Source organism: Lissotriton helveticus, chromosome 3_1, assembly GCF_964261635.1.
Source record: "Lissotriton helveticus chromosome 3_1, aLisHel1.1, whole genome shotgun sequence".
Classification (NCBI taxonomy): domain Eukaryota; kingdom Metazoa; phylum Chordata; class Amphibia; order Caudata; family Salamandridae; genus Lissotriton; species Lissotriton helveticus.
In genome coordinates, this window is record NC_136061.1 from 1,417,068,923 (window position 1) to 1,417,092,023 (window position 23,101).

The following is a 23,101-nucleotide window of genomic DNA, read 5'->3' on the forward strand; positions in this document are numbered from 1 at the left end:
AGAGGCATACGCCTATCATAAATCTGTCCCTAACATTTTAAATGATTGATTCAGGATGACGATAAGGTGTGGCCTATCCAGAGGTTTGTTTAAGGTGAGGCCTACTCAGGGTTGCAGATGAAATTTACGCTTGTTGAAGAGTACAGAGGAGATAATACATGTGAAGGCCTACCAATGAAGTAAGTCATGTCCACTTCACTCTTGAACAAAGGCCAGACCTCTTCTGTGTCCGTGGACAGACCTAAACCTCATCTGCACAATGTCATTCGTAAACTTAGGAAACACAGGTGATGTAATTGAAAAATGTGGAGTTTCTTTTCCTCATTTCACAATCACATCACCTGTGTTTCCTTTGCTTAGGTATCTCATAGTGCAGATGGACTCTAGCATATCAAAGAGTACACATAAGTTGAGCAGTCTATACAACAATTTTGACATTTACAGAGGATTCAGCTTCTTATCTTGTTGGAGATGAAATGAGGCCTGTCTTGCAACATGGTGCATGTTTTGCATCACTGCTGCATCGGTTTCATGTGGCACGAGACTTTACAGCATGACACATCTGCCCAGATGCATCAAGTTGTAAATATGTCGCCACATAGCAAATATTTTGCACCGCCGCTGCGTCATAAAAGTCACACACAGTGACGCAAAATAAGCTTACACCTATCATAAATCTGTCCCTAACATTTTAAATGATTGATTCAGGATGACGATAAAGTGTGGCCTATCCAGAGGTTTGTTTGAGGTGAGGCCTACTCAGGGTTTCAGATGAAATTTACGCTTGTTGAAGACTACAGAGGAGATAATACATGTGAAGGCCTACCAATGAAGTAAGTCATGTCCACTTCACTCTTGAACAAAGGCCAGACCTCTTCTGTGTCCGTGGACAGACCTAAACCTCATCTGCACAATGTCATTCGTAAACTTAGGAAACATAGGTGATGTAATTGAAAAATGTGGAGTTTCTTTTCCTCATTTCACAATCACATCACCTGTGTTTCCTTTGCTTAGGTATCTCATAGTGCAGATGGACTCTAGCATATCAAAGAGTACACATAAGTTGAGCAGTCTATACAACAATTTTGACATTTACAGAGGATTCAGCTTCTTATCTTGTTGGAGATGAAATGAGGCCTGTCTTGCAACATGGTGCATGTTTTGCATCACTGCTGCATCGGTTTCATGTGGCACGGGACTTTACAGCATGACACATCTGCCTAGATGCATCAAGTTGTAAATATGTCGCCACATAGCAAATATTTTGCACCGCCGCTGCGTCATAAAAGTCACACACAGTGACGCAAAATAAGCTTACACCTATCATAAATCTGGCCCTAACATTGTAAATGATTGATTCAGGATGACGATAAAGTGTGGCCTATCCAGAGGTTTGTTTGAGGTGAGGCCTACTCAGGGTTTCAGATGAAATTTATGCTTGTTGAAGACTACAGAGGAGATAATACATGTGAAGGCCTACCAATGAAGTAAGTCATGTCCACTTCACTCTTGAACAAAGGCCAGACCTCTTCTGTGTCCGTGGACAGACCTAAACCTCATCTGCACAATGTCATTCGTAAACTTAGGAAACACAGGTGATGTAATTGAAAAATGTGGAGTTTCTTTTCCTCATTTCACAATCACATCACCTGTGTTTCCTTTGCTTAGGTATCTCATAGTGCAGATGGACTCTAGCATATCAAAGAGTATAAGTTGAGCAGTGTATACAACAATTTTGACATTTACAGAAGATTCAGCTTCATATCTTGTTGGAGATGAAATGAGGCCTGTCTTGCAACATGGTGCATGTTTTGCATCACTGCTGCATCGGTTTCATGTGGCACGGGACTTTACAGCATGACACATCTGCCTAGATGCCTCAAGTTGTAAATATGTCGCCACATAGCAAATATTTTGCACCGTCGCTGCGTCATAAAAGTCACACACAGTGACGCAAAATAAGCTTACACCTATCATAAATCTGTCCCTAACATTTTAAATGATTGATTCAGGATGACGATAAAGTGTGGCCTATCCAGAGGTTTGTTTGAGGTGAGGCCTACTCAGGGTTTCAGATGAAATTTACGCTTGTTGAAGACTACAGAGGAGATAATACATGTGAAGGCCTACCAAAGAAGTAAGTCATGTCCACTTCACTCTTGAACAAAGGCCAGACCTCTTCTGTGTCCGTGGACAGACCTAAACCTCATCTACACAATGTCATTCGTAAACTTAGGAAACACAGGTGATGTAATTGAAAAATGTGGAGTTTCTTTTCCTCATTTCACAATCACATCACCTGTGTTTCCTTTGCTTAGGTATCTCATAGTGCAGATGGACTCTAGCATATCAAAGAGTACACATAAGTTGAGCAGTGTATACAACAATTTTGACATTTACAGAAGATTCAGCTTCTTATCTTGTTGGAGATGAAATGAGGCCTGTCTTGCAACATGGTGCATCTTTTGCATCACTGCTGCATCGGTTTCATGTGGCACAGGACTTTACAGCATGACACATCTGCCTAGATGCATCAAGTTGTAAATATGTCGCCACATAGCAAATATTTTGCACCGCCGCTGCGTCATAAAAGTCACACACAGTGACGCAAAATAAGCTTACACCTATCATAAATCTGGCCCTAACATTTTAAATGATTGATTCAGGATGACGATAAGGTGTGGCCTATCCAGAGGTTTGTTTGAGGTGAGGCCTACTCAGGGTTTCAGATGAAATTTACGCTTGTTGAAGAGTACAGAGGAGATAATACATGTGAAGGCCTACCAATGAAGTAAGTCATGTCCACTTCACTCTTGAACAAAGGCCAGACCTTTTCTGTGTCCGTGGACAGACCTAAACCTCATCTGCACAATGTCATTCGTAAACTTAGGAAACACAGGTGATGTAATTGAAAAATGTGGAGTTTCTTTTCCTCATTTCACAATCACATCACCTGTGTTTCCTTTGCTTAGGTATCTCATAGTGCAGATGGACTCTAGCATATCAAAGAGTACACATAAGTTGAGCAGTGTATACAACAATTTTGACATTTACAGAAGATTCAGCTTCTTATCTTGTTGGAGATTAAATGAGGCCTGTCTTGCAACATGGTGCATGTTTTGCATCACTGCTGCATCGGTTTCATGTGGCACGGGACTTTACAGCATGACACATCTGCCTAGATGCATCAAGTTGTAAATATGTCGCCACATAGCAAATATTTTGCACCGCCGCTGCGTCATAAAAATCACACACAGTGACGCAAAATAAGCTTACACCTATCATAAATCTGTCCCTAACATTTTAAATGATTGATTCAGGATGACGATAAAGTGTGGCCTATCCAGAGGTTTGTTTGAGGTGAGGCCTACTCAGGGTTTCAGATGAAATTTATGCCTGTTGAAGACTACAGAGGAGATAATACATGTGAAGGCCTACCAATGAAGTAAGTCATGTCCACTTCACTCTTGAACAAAGGCCAGACCTCTTCTGTGTCCGTGGACAGACCTAAACCTCATCTGCACAATGTCATTCGTAAACTTAGGAAACACAGGTGATGTAATTGAAAAATGTGGAGTTTCTTTTCCTCATTTCACAATCACATCACCTGTGTTTCCTTTGCTTAGGTATCTCATAGTGCAGATGGACTCTAGCATATCAAAGAGTATAAGTTGAGCAGTGTATACAACAATTTTGACATTTACAGAAGATTCAGCTTCTTATCTTGTTGGAGATGAAATGAGGCCTGTCTTGCAACATGGTGCATGTTTTGCATCACTGCTGCATCGGTTTCATGTGGCACAGGACTTTACAGCATGACACATCTGCCTAGATGCATCAAGTTGTAAATATGTCGCCACATAGCAAATATTTTGCACCGTCGCTGCGTCATAAAAGTCACACACAGTGACGCAAAATAAGCTTACACCTATCATAAATCTGTCCCTAACATTTTAAATGATTGATTCAGGATGACGATAAAGTGTGGCCTATCCAGAGGTTTGTTTGAGGTGAGGCCTACTCAGGGTTTCAGATGAAATTTACGCTTGTTGAAGACTACAGAGGAGATAATACATGTGAAGGCCTACCAATGAAGTAAGTCATGTCCACTTCACTCTTGAACAAAGGCCAGACCTCTTCTGTGTCCGTGGACAGACCTAAACCTCATCTACACAATGTCATTCGTAAACTTAGGAAACACAGGTGATGTAATTGAAAAATGTGGAGTTTCTTTTCCTCATTTCACAATCACATCACCTGTGTTTCCTTTGCTTAGGTATCTCATAGTGCAGATGGACTCTAGCATATCAAAGAGTACACATAAGTTGAGCAGTGTATACAACAATTTTGACATTTACAGAAGATTCAGCACAAAAGTGACGCACAGTGACGCAAAAGAGGCATACACCTATCATAAATCGTTTTTTTTAAGCCCTTGCTCCATTTTTAGATCACTTTTGACATGGCTATGTAAGTCAAATAATCAAGATCTAAATTTGCCAAGCACAGATGGGGGCGTATTTACAAGGACCTTGCACCACAGGGAAAGGTCTTAAATTAAAATGGGAAAAATAACATCAGAGAGACTCAAAGGCCTTATAAATATGCCCCAAGCAACCTATGAACCTCTAGCATTACATATCAACAAACCTAATTGATTTCAAAAAACGTTTTTAAACACAACTTGAAAAGCAATTATATTCATACATTCATGGGGAAGTTACTTAAAATACCCTAAGACACATGAAACCGTTTTTTTTAAGCCCTTGCTCTATTTTTAGATCACTTTTAACATGGCTATGTAAGTCAAATAATCAAGATCTAAATTTGCCAAGCACAGATGGGGGCGTATTTACAAGGACCTTGCACCACAGGGAAAGGTCTTAAATTAAAATGGGAAAAATAACATCAGAGAGACACAAAGGCCTTATAAATATGCCCCAAGCAACCTATGAAGCTCTAGCAGTACATATCAAGAAACCTAATTTTTTTCATAAATCATTTTTAAACACATCAACTAAATTAATTAGATACCTACATTCAAGGGGAAATGACTTAAAATGGCCTAAGACACATGAAAGCGTTTTTTTTAAGTCCCTTGCAACATTTTTGGGTCACTTTTAACATGGCTATGTTAGTCAAAGAATTAAAATCTAAATTTGCCAAGCACAGATGGGGGCATATTTACAAGGACCTTGCACCACGGGGAAAGGTCTTAAATTAAAATGGGAAAAATTACATCAAAGGAAGTCAAAAGCCTTGAAAATATGCCCCAAGCAACCTATGAAACTCTAGCAGTACATATCAAGAAACCTAATTGATTTCAAAAAACGTTTTTAAACACATCTTGTAAATCAATTATATTCATACATACATGGGGAAGTGAGTTAAAATACCCTAAGACACATGAAAGCATTTTTGTAAGACCCTTGCACTTTTTTTGCATCACTTTTAACATGGCTATGTAACACAAAGCAACAAAATCTATTTGTAAAACACTTGACACAAAGCAACATTTTAAATACACAACTTTCTTCATAATTTTCTCCCTAAACCATACTATTCTCTACCTAAATTAAATGAATCTTTTCTCACCTTAGCAAATACTTTATGAGTTTCAAAACAGTCTCAGAAACACACCAAATTGTCTTTAGCAGAGCAAAAGGTATGCACTCCAGAGTCTGCAGCTATGAAAAGCACAGAAATGCTGTAACTCATCACACATATCTCTCATGTCACCCAATCAAAACTCTTCCCTCACTTTTTTCAAATCAACACCCTTCCCCCCTCTGGCCTTTCTGCCTTTTTTTGCATAGCAACCACCTCCTGAAAGACCTCTCATGTTTGCAAGTTCACACAACAATGTTTCAATTGAACTCTGAACTCTCAGTGCACCTGCGTATCCAGTGCAATCTTTCATTAAATGATTTTTTTCTTGACCATTCAAATTACATCTTTCAAACAACACATCCATGCACCCTAACTTTCTGTTTTCAGCAATCAAAATCCACCAATCACTGCTACTGCTTCCTTAACACAGAAACTCCACAGTTTTTTTCATTTTAAACTCTTATTTTTCCAACTACCATTTCATTGCCACACTTCATCTGACTGCAGCAGAACCTTCTCTCACCATGTTTTCTGTCTGGATTGTTGGACATAGTTACATCTACTGGGCTCAAAGGTATGCTGAGAACAGAAATTTACCTAACCTCAATTTACAAGATGTGGAAATTAAGTGGTTTGGCCACAGAGGATTAAAATGTCACCAATTGATACCATCGGTGAAAACCTTAATGCATTTGCCAAAACCTGACCTGTTAATTGTGCACTGTGGAGGTAATGACTTGGGCACTTTGACTGGTGTAGGTCTGGAAATGCTTTTAAAGGACACCTTTGAGCAATTGATGGCACTTTTTCCTCAAACTGCCTTGGTATATTCAAATATATGCCAAAGACAGAAATGGATGTGGTCGAACCAATTTTGTCCACAAATTGAGAAGTCGAGGAAGCATGTAAACAAATCTGTTTCAGCTTACATGAGAGACCATGGAATGGGCTCCATGTACAACAATAACTTGCGTTACTACATGCAAGATATCTACAGAGGAGATGGAGTTCACTTCTCAGATGAGGGCAACAGAGTTTTCATTTTGAATTTAAGACTGTGCATTGGTACCTACTTATAAGTACCTAAATGTACCATAAACCCAAAAGCTCTTCTCAGAGCTACCCTACATCTGATCACTCACAATTATTATTTTACTCTAACTTTTTTCACAAATTTTCAACAAAGTACGCTCCCCGGAGCGCTACCCGGTACGCGAACCGGAAGCTAACCGCGCGAAATTTTTTTAAAAAATGTTTTTTTTACGCACATATGGGCCTCCTCAGCCACCCTCAGAAAACCTAGGGGGTCAAGATACGTCTACCGTGCCCCCTTCTACCCATTCTGAACATTATTTGCCCTCCATCTTGTATTTTAATTCGACCGAAACACAAAATGGTGGACTCCCCTAACGCTGCAGGTTCGCGTACCGGGGCGCTCACCGGGAAGCGCTCCATCAAAAAAGGTGGGAAAGTAATTTACAGAAGAAACCCTGGAGACACTTTCACCAAATATAGATTTGCTCATACTACATACCAATCCCTACCATTTTCAAAAATTTGGTTGGAATTCCATTTAGCCATTTAGCCTGTAGACCTCTCTAAATACCCTGAGGTAAATTACTTCACAAAACACATCTGAAGTGTTGGAATTCACAACCAATTAAAATGTTACTTTCATTTTCTATTTTTTTTTACCTGACATTTGATTGGTTATGTACCTGAATATATTAAAAGGAAGAGAAGGAAACACAGCCATTTTGACTACTACTTCCTGGTGTACATTTCAATAGGATTTTCACTAATAACTTCAACTTCTTTGTAAAGGTAAGTTGTTATTTTAAAAACTGAAGTATATTGTGCACTTTAAGTTAATATGGTAAACTTTTTCTGATAGTCTGATAGCCTTTAAACTACATTATCCATAAAGCCGAGCTGTCGGCCACGCCCATCCGGGCGGGAACATTTAAACTCACCTGGAATGCGCTGCTGCTCAGTACAATTTATGCCACTGAAGAAGAGAGCGCTAGCTCTTGAAACGCGTCTGGCTATACTTTGAAAGTCACTGTCTGCCTAAGTTTTGCTGCCTGAAGATTGCCATTAAACAGCGTGAATTGTGATGTCCGGTGGTTTTCCTTAATGAGGTTCCTGTTTTGGTTGGATTTATAGCGGCTGATCCTCGGTCGCAAAGAAAACCCATCGCTACCAAGCGGATCCTATTCAGACTCCTAATGGTGGTTGCTGAATGGAAGGACAAGAGCAGGCGACATTGCAGGGTGAAGCCTGTTCACACCACGATGGCAATAAGAATTCAAGGTGACTAGCTGGCAGCGATGTAACTTTCACCCACTTGGGATTTACTTTGAAAATTAATGCAGAGCAGCGAGCGCGCCTTTAAACTACATTATCCATAAAGCCGAGCTGTCGGCCACGCCCATCCGGGCGGGAACATTTAAACTCACCTGGAATGCGCTGCTGCTCAGTACAATTTATGCCACTGAAGAAGAGAGCGCTAGCTCTTGAAACGCGTCTGGCTATACTTTGAAAGTCACTGTCTGCCTAAGTTTTGCTGCCTGAAGATTGCCATTAAACAGCGTGAATTGTGATGTCCGGTGGTTTTCCTTAATGAGGTTCCTGTTTTGGTTGGATTTATAGCGGCTGATCCTCGGTCGCAAAGAAAACCCATCGCTACCAAGCGGATCCTATTCAGACTCCTAATGGTGGTTGCTGAATGGAAGGACAAGAGCAGGCGACATTGCAGGGTGAAGCCTGTTCACACCATGATGGCAATAAGAATTCAAGGTGACTAGCTGGCAGCGATGTAACTTTCACCCACTTGGGATTTACTTTGAAAATTAATGCAGAGCAGCGAGCGCGCCTTTAAACTACATTATCCATAAAGCCGAGCTGTCGGCCACGCCCATCCGGGCGGGAACATTTAAACTCACCTGGAATGCGCTGCTGCTCAGTACAATTTATGCCACTGAAGAAGAGAGCGCTAGCTCTTGGAACGCGTCTGGCTATACTTTGAAAGTCACTGTCTGCCTAAGTTTTGCTGCCTGAAGATTGCCATTAAACAGCGTGAATTGTGATGTCCGGTGGTTTTCCTTAATGAGGTTCCTGTTTTGGTTGGATATATATATATATATATATATATATATTACCTACTGGCGGTCGCCAGTAGGTAGTTATAGTTAGGATTGATATCCATAGGGAAATCGCAACATTCTATTGGGAATAACTTTGGCGCCGGTTGAGGAATCTGCCTGAAATTTTCCTCAACTTTGCCTCGCGGGGCTCCGGTCCTTCCCTTAAAGTTTGGGGGGATTCGTCAAGCGGGGGCCGAGATAAAAGGGGGGTCCCAAAACGTGTTTTCCCCATGTTAATTTCCATAGGGCGGTCGGTCGCACTTTTAGCTCGAACGGCTGAATGGATTTTCACCAAACTTGGCAAAATTGTAGGGACTGGTAGCCCGATGTGCCTTTGCTATGTCTCAAGATATGTGCTCCAGAGGATTTTGAGTAATTTAGGTTAAAAAAATTTATATATCTATAGCCGCGCCCCAGTACGCGCACCGGGGAGCGCTCCGGGCGCGCCACCCGACTTGCGCACGGAAAGCTGATTGGCTCTCGGGTGTCTGTAAACATTCGAAACAGTCCAGAGTGGCTGCCATCTTGTGTCTCGGTAGGATCGAGACACAAGAGGTAGTAAAAACAAAGGGGGAAATAACCAAAAGGGGGCAGGGTAGACCCCCCCTGACCCCCTAGGTTTGATGTGGGGGCCATAAAAGGGTCCCTCAGGTAAAAGAAATAAATATTTTTTTTCGGTTTTCGCGGGGGGAGCGCCCGGTAGGCGCACCGGGGAGCGTACCGGGGAGCGTACTTTGGTGAAAAATAGTTAAAATAATAGTGTAAAATAATCATTTTGAGTGATTACAGGTAGGGTAGCTCTGAAAAGAGCTTTTGGGTTCAAAAGAGCTTTTGGGTTCTGTGGCTGTTTTAGGTACCTTCAAGTATGTCCCACACACACCCACACGCACACAACCCCACACCCACACACCCACACACTCCCCACACACACCTCACACACACACACCTCCACCCACACCTAAACACCCCACACCCCCACACCGACACCTTACACATCCACACCCACACATTCCACACACCCACACTCATACACACACCTCACCACCCCCCAACACACACACACGCACACACAGATACCTCACAGACACACCCCACACATCCCACAGACACACCTCCCCCCCACACACACACACACCCACACATCACAGACACACCCACACATCCCACACATACACACATATCTTACACACATACCCCCCACACATACACACATATCTTACACACATACCCCCCACACACACCTCACACACCCACACCTCCACCTACACTCAAACACCCCACACACCCACACCCACACACACACCTTACACACCCACACCCCCACCCACACCCACATACCCCATACACCTACATACACCTATACACCTCACCCCCCCAGACACATACACACACACACACACCTCACAGACACACCCCACCATCCCCCACACACACACCTCCCCCCACCACACATGGTAGTGTACCCTGCTCCCTTATGATGTTTTCAAGTATTACATTTTACTCTCTTCTGAATCTACACAAAATTGGAAGTGATATGGTGCATTAGAGACAGAGAGTGAGAGAAAGGAGGCAGGAGATGAAAAAGAGATGTGAAAAACACATTGGAGATAATATAGTGGGAGAAAGGAAGTAACTATGAGCAAATTTACTATGTAACACAAAAAAGTTGCACTGTAAGTCTCAGTTTATATTATAATCATTTTGGTAGTATTTAATGAATTACATATAAAAATGAATAATGTCTTGAACAATTTTTAATTATTAAATAAAAATTTATTGTTGAGATTGTTCATAATTTAATAACACTTCTAACATTACATCATCCGGAATGTCCTCCAAATTTTCATTACATGATTCAAATGATTCAAGACAGTCAATTAGTTGTTGATCCCCGGACTCATCCATGAAATCCAAGTCTTCGTTAAGAATATCTTTATCCATAATTTCAAAAGAAATTGTATTGCTCTCTTCTTTACCTTCCATTTTTGCTGTAAATTGCATAAAAAATAACTATATCAGTAGAGTTAGGGCATTGTTGGGTTTAAGTTCAGACAGGTACTTCTGAGTTTTTAACAGTGAAGTTATTTTTGGGCAGTGTATGGTATCAGGCAGGAAGTAGAAATATAAAAAAGTGCATGTGATGAAGCCTAAGTAAATTCATAATTATACCAGAGAAGCCTAACTCAATCCATAAGTATAACAGAGAAGCCTATCTCAATCTATAACTATAATAGAGGGACAGTAAAAAACTATCAGAAAACGTTTTTCCAATTTAAGTTAAAGTGCAGAACATAGTTCCCCTTACAAATGAACAACTTACCTTTCAGAAAGGAGTTGATGTTTTCAGAGGAAATCTTTTATAAATGTACCTCAGGTAGTACTAGTCAAAATGGCCGTGTTTCCCTCTCATTTTTCATTTATATTCATGTACATAACCAATCAAATGTCAGGAAAAAAAAGTAGAAAATGAAAGTAACATTTTAATTGGTTGTAAATCCAAACTCTTCATATGTGTTTTTGTCAAATAATTTACCTCAGGATATTTAGACAGGGCTACAGGGCAAATGGCTCAATGGAATTCCACCAAATGTGGGAAAATGGTAGGGACTGGTATGTAGTATGGCCTATTCTATATTTGGTGAACATCTCTACAGAGGTTTTTATGTAAATTAACTTTTAAAAAATTTAGGGAGCGCTTCCCAGTGTGCACCCCGGTACGCGTACCGGCCGCGCTACGGGAGTCCTCCATCTTGTGTTTCGGAAGAATTGAGACACAAGATGGAGGACAAACAACATTGGGAATGGGTATAAGGGGGCATGGTAGGCACTCCCTGACCCTCTAGGGTTTCTGAGGGGGTCTTAGGAGGCTAAAATTTTTTTTTTTGTTGAGTCCATCCAGCACTCTAATTATTTATATTCTTCTCTTTCAATTAATCCATTCGTTGTTGTGCGACTTAGGAGGCCCATATAGGCGAAATTTTTTTTTACTTTTTCGCCGGGGGGGAGGGGGGGGAGCGCCCGGTACGCGCACCGGGAAGCGCACCAGGGAGCGTACTTTGGTGAAAAATAGTGAAAAAAGTTAGAAAAAGATAATCATTTGGAGTGATCAGAGGTAGGGTAGCTCTGAAAAGAGCTTTTGGGTTCTGTGGCTGATTTAGGTACCTACAAGTAGGTACCAATGCACAGTCTTAAATTCAGGAGGAATATTCTATTCCCCTCATCTGAGAAGTGCACACCATCTCCTCTGTAGATATCTTGCATGTTGTAACGCAAGTTGTTGTTGTATATTGAACCCATTCCATAGTCCCTCATGTAAGCAGAAACAGATTTATTCACATGTTTCCGTGCTTTCTCAAATTGTGGACAAAATTGGTTGGACCAGTTCCATTTCTGTGTTTGGCATATATTGGAAAATACCAAGGCAGTTTGAGGAAAAAGTGCCATCAATTGTTCAAAGGTGTCCTTTAAAAGCATTTCCAGACCTACCCCAGTCAAAGTGCCTAAGTCATTTCCACCACAGTGCAGAATTATGAGGTTAGGGTGTGGCAAATGCAAAAAGGTTTTCACCAATGGTATCAATTGGTGACATCTCAATCCTCTCTGGCCAATCCATTTAATGTTCACATTTGGTAAATCAAGGTTGTGAAAATTTCTGGTAGCTGCATACCTTTGAGCCCAGTGGATATAGCTATGTCCAATAATCCAGACAGAATACATGGTAGAGGAGGTTCTGGTGCAGTCAGATGAAGTGTAGGAATAAAATGGCAGTTGGCACAGTAGGAGTTTGCAAAAAAAAACTGTGGAGTTTCAGTGCTCTTGAATCACAAGCAATGATTGGTAGATTGAGATAGTTGAAAACTGTAAGTTAGGGTGCATGGTTGTGTTCTGTGTAAGAAGTAATTTGAATGGTTAAAAAAAAGTCATTTAAAGAAACATTGCACCAGATAAGCTGGTGTATTTGCAGGTCAAACATCCTTGCTGAGGTGATTTGCAACATTGTAGAATAAACTTTTAAACCTGAGAGCTCAGTGAGGAGGGAGTTGCTATGGTAACAGGTAGAAAGGGCTGAGGGGGGAAGGGTGTTGGTTTGAAAATACAGAGGGAAGAGTTTTGATTAGTTACCATGAGCAATATGTGGGTAGAATTAGAGGTTTTCTGTGCCATTAATGGTTGCAGTGCCTGGAGAATATACCTTATGCTCTGCTAAAGAAATATTGGTGTGTGTATCTGACACTGTTCGGAATCTCCTAAAGCATTTGTAAAGGTGAGTTATGATTCATTTAGATAGAGAGTTCAGATTAAGAAGCACATAGGACCTGTGTTGTGTTCCTAAAATGGTAATTGAAAAACGATTTTAGTGCAAATCAATGGGTTTTAGTAGTGAAAATGAATGCTTGTATATGAAGCACATAGGACCTGTGTTGTGTTCCTAAAATGGTAATTGAAATACGATTTTAGTGCAAATCAATGGGTTTTAGTAGTGAAAATGAATGCTTGTATATAGGATCTGTGCAGTGTTTCTAAAATGTTAATTGAAAAACGATTTTAGTGCAAAACAATGGGTTTTCGTAGTGAAAATGAATGCTTGTAAAAAGGATCTGTGCTCTGTTCATAAAATATTAAATAAAAAACGATTTTAGGGTAAATTAATGGCTTTCAGTAGTGCAAATGAATGCTTGTACATAGGACCTGTGTTCTGTTCATAAAATGGTAATTGGAAAACGATTAGGAAGCACACTGAGCTTGTTTGCTGTTGGTTTGTGTTATTTTTTTGGTAATGCTTGGTAGCATTGTTTGCAAGAGAGAGGAAATGTATTTTGTAAAATAGTGAGTTTTCAGTAATGAAATGGAATGCGTGTACTCCAGCAATGCATCCTTTCACATGGGGAAAGCTGCATGTGAAAGCGTTTGCCTCAGTCTTACGCTTGCTGTAAGGCAGGTGCAAGATTTTGATGAACAGTGTCCTAAAAGTGATGCAGTGAAATCTCATAGATTTTACTGTGTCACTATTATGAGGCTTTTTGCGGGGGAATGCCCCCTCTGTGTACATTACATATATACAATACATACATTACACCTGACAGAAGTATAATGTGGCGCAGAGATTTAAAAAGTGACGCATCTACCTACATGCGTCACTTTTTAAATATGGCACAAAAAGGTACATGTTTTATGCCGCCGATGCGTCACAAAAAGTGACGTATTAGCAGTGCAAAACTGACGCAGGGCCTCATAAATGAGGTTCATCTTTTTTTGCACACTACTCCAGTTTAGTCCTGTCCATTGCACTCTTGGACACAAGCCTCACCTTTTGTGCTCCCCTGGACAGGCTTCATCTCATCTGTACTCCTGCTTAGGTGTCAGAATCCTATCACATGGGGAATGCCCTATGTGAAAGCGTTTGCCTCAGTCTTATGCCTGCTGTGAGGCAGGTGCAAGATTTTGATGTAACAGTGTCCTAAAAGTGACGCAGTGAAATCTCATAGATTTCAATGCGTCACTATTACGAGGCTTTTTGCGGAGAAATGACCCCTCTGTGTACATTACACCTGACAGACGTATAATGTGGCGCAGAGGTTTAAAAAATGACGCATCCACCTACATGCGTCACTTTTTAAATATGGCGCAAAAAGGTACATGTTTTATGCCGCCGATGCGTCACAAAAAGTGACGCATCAGCAGTGCAAAACTGACGCAGGGCTTTATAAATGAGGCTCATCTTTTTCTTGCACTTTCCTCCAGTTTAGTCCTGTCCACTGCACTCTTGGACACAAGCCTCACGTTTTGGGCTCCCCTGGACAGTCTTCATCTCATCTGCACTCCTGCTTAGGTGTCAGAATCCTATCACATGGGGAAAGCCCTATGTGAAAGCGTTTGCCTCAGTCTTATGCCTGCTGTGAGGCAGGTGCAAGATTTTGATGTAACAGTGTCCTAAAAGTGACGCAGTGAAATCTCATGGATTTCACTGCGTCATTATTACGAGGCTTTTTGCGGAGAAATGACCCCTCTGTGTACATTACACTTGACAGAGGTATAATGTGGCGCAGAGGTTTAAAAAATGACGCATCTACCTACATGCGTCACTTTTTAAATATGGCGCAACAAGGAACATGTTTTATGCCGCCAATGCGTCTCAAAAATTGACGCATCAGTAGCGCAAAACTGACGCAGGGGTTTATAAATGAGGCTCATCTTTTTCTTACACACTACTCCAGTTTAGTCATGTCCACTGCACTCTTGGACACAAGCCTCACGTTTTGTGCTCCCCTGGACAGGCTTCATCACATGAGTATTCCTGCTTAGGCCTTATAATTTTTTTTTAGAATAACATTTGAAAAACAATGAAAAGGTCATATGTATAAGCTTTTCATTACGCTACTAAAATATTTTTGCTGCAAATTAATGAGTTTTACATTTTTGAGAAAGTTTAAATAGTAGGACCTGCACTGTGTTTCTAAAATGGTATTGAAAAATCGATTTTGGGACTAATCAATGAATTCTACATTTTTGAGAAAGAATAAATAGTGTGTGCACGATTACATAAAAAAATTTGACCTTTTCACAATTATGTCACCTGTGTTACCTGAGATTAGGAAGTAGATTGTGCAGATGAGGTGAGACATGTCCAGAGGGACAGAGGAGGTGAGGTTTATGATCAAGACTGTAGTGGGAGAGAGGCCTTTCCTGGGAAGCATAGGTGGTGAATCCTGTGTATAAGAGTGCAGTGGACTTAGACACAGGTCTCATCTTCTTTGTACCTGTGGACAGAGCTGTCTTCCACTATACTCTTCAATACAGGCCTCACCTTTTGTGCACCCCTGGAGAATCCTCACCTGATCTGTAACCCTGAATAGATCGTTTGCTTTTTGTCATTGCTTTGTTGTTTGGTAATAGTGGTCTATAAGGTGCTATTTTTTTCTTTAACACAGATTGAAATCAAGATTTCAAGAGTAAGCAAACATGCCCTCAAGGGAAAGGAGAAGAAAACAACATAACCGCCCCAAAAAAAAAACAGCAACGGAATTACAGCACTCTTCCACAACAAATACTTCAAAAAACAGGAACCAAGCTCCTGGTAAGACAACTAAGTCTTTCATACGGAACATATGCACTTCAAAAAAAATTGTTGGACAGCATGTAGAAAAAGAGAATGAGAGAGTAAATTTGAAAAGGAAGGAGAGAACCTCAAAGAATCCTACAACTGAAGCAGGAGAGAATAATATGTATAGGAATAGAAGGCAGAATCAGTTTAGAGACATTCGTAAACGAATGTTTCGCAATAGGGTGGTTTTAAATTTGTTAAAAAACATTAGGAAAGGTAAACAGAGAGCTGATTTTTTATAAGAAAAAGAAAAGTGTAGAGAAGATTGTTGATCAGGCTTTTGAAGTTAAGAAAAAATTATTTATTTTAATAATCAATAGAATTAGGACACTTAACAAGACAATTGATGTTTTCAAATCAAACAGTAGATGGAAAAGAGTAATTAATCTGACTAATTTTTGTAAAGTTTTTTCAGGAGAATGGATGCACAGTTCAAGTTGTGAGCCATTTTTTAATGAGGAGAGTTACTTCCAGGAGAATGATTTAGTGCATGCAGTTGACACCAGTGGTCGAGCGTATGAAGTGAAAGACGGTTGTCCGATTGAAAAAGAGAAACTTGTGCCTAGAGAACCAGAAGAGGTGTTAACTGATGAAGTTTTAGGGAGACGTACTAAGGGTCCAGTGTACACTTGGAAGTGTAGTCGTATTTGTAGTGTGCGACAGGAATCAATTGATTTGTTTTGTAATTTCTTACGTACATATAGTAAGAAAAGTCTAAAGCAGAAAGTGAAGTTGTTGCAAGACTTAGATCCTTGCAGAGTGAGAGAAAACACAGGTTTGCAAGGGCATTCACTGGCTTGTCTTTCTAGAAAAGTCTGTCAGAGTGTTTTTCCTCATTTTAGGATGTTAGCAGTGCATCATACCAAAATGAGGAAATTAGTGAGAATGTTGTATTATGCAAAAAGTCCAGCACTTAAGCTTAAACAATTAAACAGTGTTCTTTTGCATGGAACCGAATTAGTTGTGAAGAAGATTTGTGAAGAAATTGAGATTTGTTATTTTGGTGAAAAAGAGGATAGTGTAGAAATGACACAGCAATCCAAGGTAATGTGGAAGACAATGTACAGATTTCAAGTACAGAAAAGTTTGAGCAGGAAATTACCAGGTTTAAGTTGAAATCAAGTGAAAGGCCGAATTTTACTTGTGTGTGTTGTCAACGAAGTCATTATAAGCATCAAACTAGATTAGTTGATTTATACGTAAAAAGTGAAAAGATGAATAATTATGAGTGGAAGGATTTTGCAACTTATTTGTGGGTGGAGAATTGTTTTGATTTGAGTTCTGATCAGCGTATTTGTAAATATTGTTATGATAAATTAAATCAAAACAGAATGCCTGCTAGAGCTGTTCATAATAATCTGGAGTTGGTAGACATTCCCCGTGAATTGATGGATTTACATACATATGAGTCTATTTTGATTCAATGTATCCACCCTTTTCAGGCAATTGTTTGCATGGAGCCTAAGATAGGGAAATTGCCTCCTACAGATTTGCAGAGAGGATTAAAGGGAAGAGTTGTTTATTTGCCTCTTGATTTCAAAAAAATATTGATACAATTGGTATAGAAAAAGTAGAAGAGGAACCTTTAGTTATTCTAGTTAATGGGGTTCCGACAAAGAGTATGAAAATCTGGCAAGATTTAGTGGATGTTAGGAAAGTCAAAAAGGCAACGTTGTATTTAGTCAAAAACAATGAGTATTACAAAGATGTATGTGTTGCAGCAGAGGAAACAGCTGCAGATGAAGACAGTGATTGTTCAGGCGGCCAAATTGAAAAAGTTGATGTGTCTAGAAGTGAAGAAATATATGAACATTATACTGTTCATCCTTTGCATTCCAAAGAAGTAATGGGGAATGCAATTGAATTGTTTCAAATGAAAGCAGCAAAAGGAAGTCCCATTAGTGTATGGGAAGAAAGTTTGGAAGCTCGTTGTTTTCCACAGCTAATTCCAACAGGTCGAGGTGGACGATATGACGATCATCCACTTCAAATTCCTGCATCTGAATATCGAACTGTAAGATTATATGCTGAAGAGCCAAGGTTTCGTCAATGCATTCCCTATTTGTTTCATCTACTGTATGAAAGTGACTTGTCTGGGCTTTCTTATGTAGTAAACCATATACTGAAAAGTGGAGCACATCTGCAAAATGTTTCGGCGAGGGACTTTAAGGAGAAAGTGAATCTGCAAGATAATATTTTGGAATCTCATCTAATCAATCTCATGGCATGTCAGCGTGGTACAAATGAGTATTGGTACCGTCGTCATGGGGAATTGAAATGAATGCTAAGAAACTTAGGAACTCCTACATGGTTCCTTACTCTTAGCTGTGCCGAGTATGCATGGGACGACTTACTTCAATTTCTACGAGAGGCAAATGCAAATATACAAAATATAGAATTCAAAACACCTGGAGAACTGTGTTCTTTGGATCCAGTGAATGTATGCAGATAATTCAATCATAGATTTGAAGCTATGATGTCTTTTATTACCAACAAAAAAAATCCTCCCCTTGGAGAGGTTTTGGATTTCTTTTGGAGAAAGGAGTATCAAGCGAGAGGTGCTCCTCACATACATATGTTGTTGTGGATTAAAGATGCACCCAAATTTGGAACAGATTCGGATGAAACAGTGATGAGTTTCATTGAAGAGTATTCAACATGTGCTGTTCCGAAAACTACAGAGGAAAACAGTTTAAGGCAACAAGTTTTACGCTTTCAATCCCATCGTTGTGGAAAGTACTGTCGTCGAAAATTCAGAAACAAGGACAAGTTCTACACAAAATGTCGTTTCGGCTTTCCACGACCAGTGATTTCTAAAGGAAGAGTAAATAATTTGATGTCTTCTCTGCGACATACTGTGACGAGGAAATCACCAGAAAATACATACAATTTAAAAAGAAACGAAGAGTCAAAGTACATCAACGACTACAACCCAGTGATTTTGTCCATGTGGAATGCTAACATGGATATTCAGTTCGTTGCTGACAACTCTATTGCTGTGGCTCGATATGTGACGTCTTAGATCACAAAAAAAGAAAAGACAGAACTGAAGGAAATGTGGGAGGACATTTCACATGAAAAGAGTCTAAGCAAGAAATTATACAGTTACAGTCTGAAGATGTTGTCGCATCGAGAAATTGGAGCATACGAATGTTCTGATCGATTGTCGTCAGCAAGTCTCTATGCCAAATCTAGAACCATCATTTGGGTGAGTCTAGGTCTTGCTGCAACACGAAACCGAGTTTTGAAATCTGTACAAGAAATAGAGTGTTTGGCGGAGAAAGAACCAGAAAGTACAGATATTTTGAAGACAAACATGTTGGATACATACTATCCAAATAGAAGTAGTCATCTTGAGAACAGTTGTTTGTATGAAGTTCTGCAAAACTATATTTATAATAGAACCATCAGAGAAGATATTAACAATGGAATATATGCTATCATTGGGTGTGAAGGATGTCTAGTGAGACTGAAAAAAGGCCATTTGATTAATCATCGAAAATTGAGTTGCGAAAATCCAGAGAAAAGGGAATTTTACTATTTAGCTCTTTTGCAACTCTTTAAGCCATGGCGTACAGAAGAGGAACTACTTGGAGATTTTCTGTGTTACGAAGATTCTTTTAATGCAATCAAGGATACCATAGAATGCCCTGTTTTTCCAAATTATCTGCAAATGTTGAACGAAGAAATAGAGCAAGAAGCCTCAATTGCTGCAGAGATTGCTAGAGACAGTTCACAAGACAGTCAGAGTTCTGCTTCATTGAGTCAGAATCCACTTGGAGCACCAATTATACAACATGAAGCTGCCACTGCCATGGATGAGGTGGAAAGTGCTATGGAACAAGCTCAAGATGATGTAGTTAACTTAGAAGATTTGGTGAAACAACTAAACCTTGAGCAGAAACAGATATATGACGAAGTCACAGAACAGATTGAACATGGATTCAGTCATGAGAAAAAAGAGTGCTCATGTACATCATTTAAGCCTGTCCAACTGTACGTGAGTGGAGAAGCGGGAACTGGAAAAAGTTTTCTGATTAAAGCAATTGCAACTTATCTGCAGAAAAGGACTGAATCACCGCTGTCTTGTGTTGTTACCGCTCCAACTGGGCTGGCTGCACATAACATTAAAGAGATTACTTTACATTGTTTACTGATGCTGCCAGTGGAGCATGATAACAAATTGCAATATCACAAGCTATCTGGAGATGCGTGTTCCGAAGTTTCGAGAGTCCTGAAGAAAATGAAACTTCTTATCATTGATGAAGTAAGCATGTTGTCAAATATAATGCTTGCTTTTGTGCATTTGAGAATGCAAGAAATTCTTAGAACAGACTATGATGTCTTATTTGGAGGAAAACACATTATTGTTTTTGGAGATCTACTGCAGTTAACTCCAGTGAAAGGACAACCTGTGTTCAAAATGCTCATGCATGAAGATACCAGGAAGTGCCTAGGAAGCATTGGAAACGTTAATATATGGTTAAACTTCAAATATGCAGAACTGCTTCAAAATATGCGGCAGGCAAAGGATGAAGATTATAAAAACATTTTACAAGATGTAAGAATCGGAAAAGTAAGTCAGCAAGGGAAAGAAGCTTTACATGGACGATTAATTTCAAATTTGTACCCAAATGAAAACATTCTTCCAGAGAATATTTTTAAGAAAATTAACGAGAAGAAATCTGGCATATGTTTGATGCCAACTCTGAAAAACTGTTCCATGTTCAACAACAAAATGTTAAAGTTAGAAAATGAAGAGATAGTGAAACTGGAAGCTACAGATAAAATAGAGCAAATGGGAGCAACAATTATTTTGTCTGAAAATTTGAAATCAAAATTGGATTCATTAGAGAAGACTATATCTAAAACTGCTGGTTTTGAAAAGACTCTGAATATGTGTTTAAATTGTCATATCATTTTGAGAATGAATTTAAATGTTGAAAGAGGTCTGGTAAATGGAGAAATGGGTCATGTTGTTGGTTTTGTGAATTACAAAAATAGAGATGGAATTGAAATTTTAAAAATTAAATTTGATGGCATTGATGAAATAGAACAAATTTGTCGTTGTTCAGCTAGATTTTTGCTCGTGAAAGACTTATATGTTCGCCGAAAACAGTTTCCTATTTGTTTGGCATATGCGGTGACAATTCATAAGTCTCAAGGTTTAAGTGTAGATAGCGCTTTGGTGAACATTGGAAGTTCTGTGTTTAAAGAGGGTATTGCATATGTGGCATTATCACGAGTCAGAACTTTATCAGGATTGTACTTGATTGAGTGTGATGAAACAAAGATTTGTGCAGATCTACATTGTGTTAAAGAATACAATAGGTTAAGAAGAGAGTATGCTCCACATTTGCCTCAATGTCCTCTGATTGAAAAACGTGTGGTAGGCCGAAAAAGAAGAAATGAGAGTACTTGCGGTGAGGTAGTAGCAAAAAGACAAAAAGTAGATGAAACTGTAATTGTAAGCAGAAGGAAAAAGGATTCTGTTGAAGATGTTGTTGGATTTCAGTTTGAAAACTGGTCTGGTGTCAACTGCTGTGCTAATGTAGTGGTTAATGTTGTTTTTTTTCTTCAAAATATACAAGAACAGATTGTTGAAAATCGGGATCAAAGATTCTGTTGTTTGTTGAATTCCGTGTTTGAGAAATGTACCAGTGATAGAGCAAAAATAGAAAGTGCTTCAGAAATTCGAAATCTTCTAGACATATGTACTGGTCAAAATCAATTTTCACAGAATATTCAGCAGGATTGTCAGAAATTTTTAATGTATATGTTTGATGTATTAGAAGATGAAGGTGTAGATATAAAAAATCTTTTTAGCCTTTCTCATCAATGGCAGCATGACTGCGACAACTGTACTTTATCAAGTACTACTAGAATAGACACTGAAAGATTTATATATTTGACTTTACCAGACTGCAAATCAGTGCCTTTTAATAATCTAGTTAAAGCAGCGGATCACAATATGGTGTGTCCCCAATGTAAGTCTACAATGCTGTCCACATTATTTCTACAAAATTATGGTCAGTATGTCATTTTAATGTTCCAACGATGTAGACCTGATGGAACTAAATTGACAACTTCTATTAAAAATTTCGTGGCTTCACAGTTATCGATATCAGGAAGAACCTTTGCAACTGCAGCTATTATTTTTCATGAAGGTCCTTCTACAACATCAGGGCATTACACATGCTATTTAAAAAGTTGTAAAGGTTGGACCCAATGTAACGACACTCATTTGACTTTCAAACAACGTTTGCCTTTTGGCTTAAAAAATTCATACCTAGTGTTTTTACAATCAAAATTTAGGTAAAGGTAATTGGCCTATGAAGACGGGAGTAGTTAATAAAGGTTATTTTGCTGTTTGAAAATATATTCTGAGTAAAAGTGATCCAGGTAATATAAAAAATTTACTTGTCATATAGGTACTGTAAGTGGATCTCATAGTAAGTGATATTAGTATTATACAAAATGATGAACATGATTGAGTCAGAGATGGTTTTACAAATACTTAAATATTGTGAAAATGTTGTAGAGCCTTTCTTTCAGAACGTCGGAAGAAAGGTAATTTCAGAGTTTCTTTGAATTAATTTGAAAATATACTCATTCATCTGACACTATTTGGCCAAAAGGAAAGGTACAGGAATGAGTAAAGAGTCATGACTGAAAAAAAGGGGTATATGAAAATAATGAAAATATTTCAGATGTTCTTGGAGCTTTTCTTCTAGAAAGTCGATGAAATGGATTTTTTACTGAACAGCAAAGTACTTTGCAACGAGAAAAGGACCTCTATGATATACTATTTGGCCTCAAGGAAAAGTAAGTCAATCAAAGATTAGTGTACATTTGTCATTTGTCAGAATCCAAGTTTTTTTTTAAAACACAATCTTTTAGATTGTGTTTTATTTTTCCCGCTGTCATATGATGAGTAATTTGAACTCACTGTTTTAAGTGAAATTCAATATATTCTGAGAACAGCAAAAAAAACTATGTAACATGTTGTACAAGTTATTCTATACTTTGGATTGTGTAAATTAAATTGTATTCCCATTCTCTGACACTCAATTTCCTTTTTCCATCCTCTTTCAGCTCTTTTTACTCACTTATAATGTCTTTCTCTCACTCTCTGTAACCCCCGTTCCTTTACTCCACTTCTTTGACAAGCCCTCATTCTCATTTCAACTGTCTGCATCCCCTCTCTCCCTTGCATATGTTTTCAGCATTCAGTCTCTCTGCT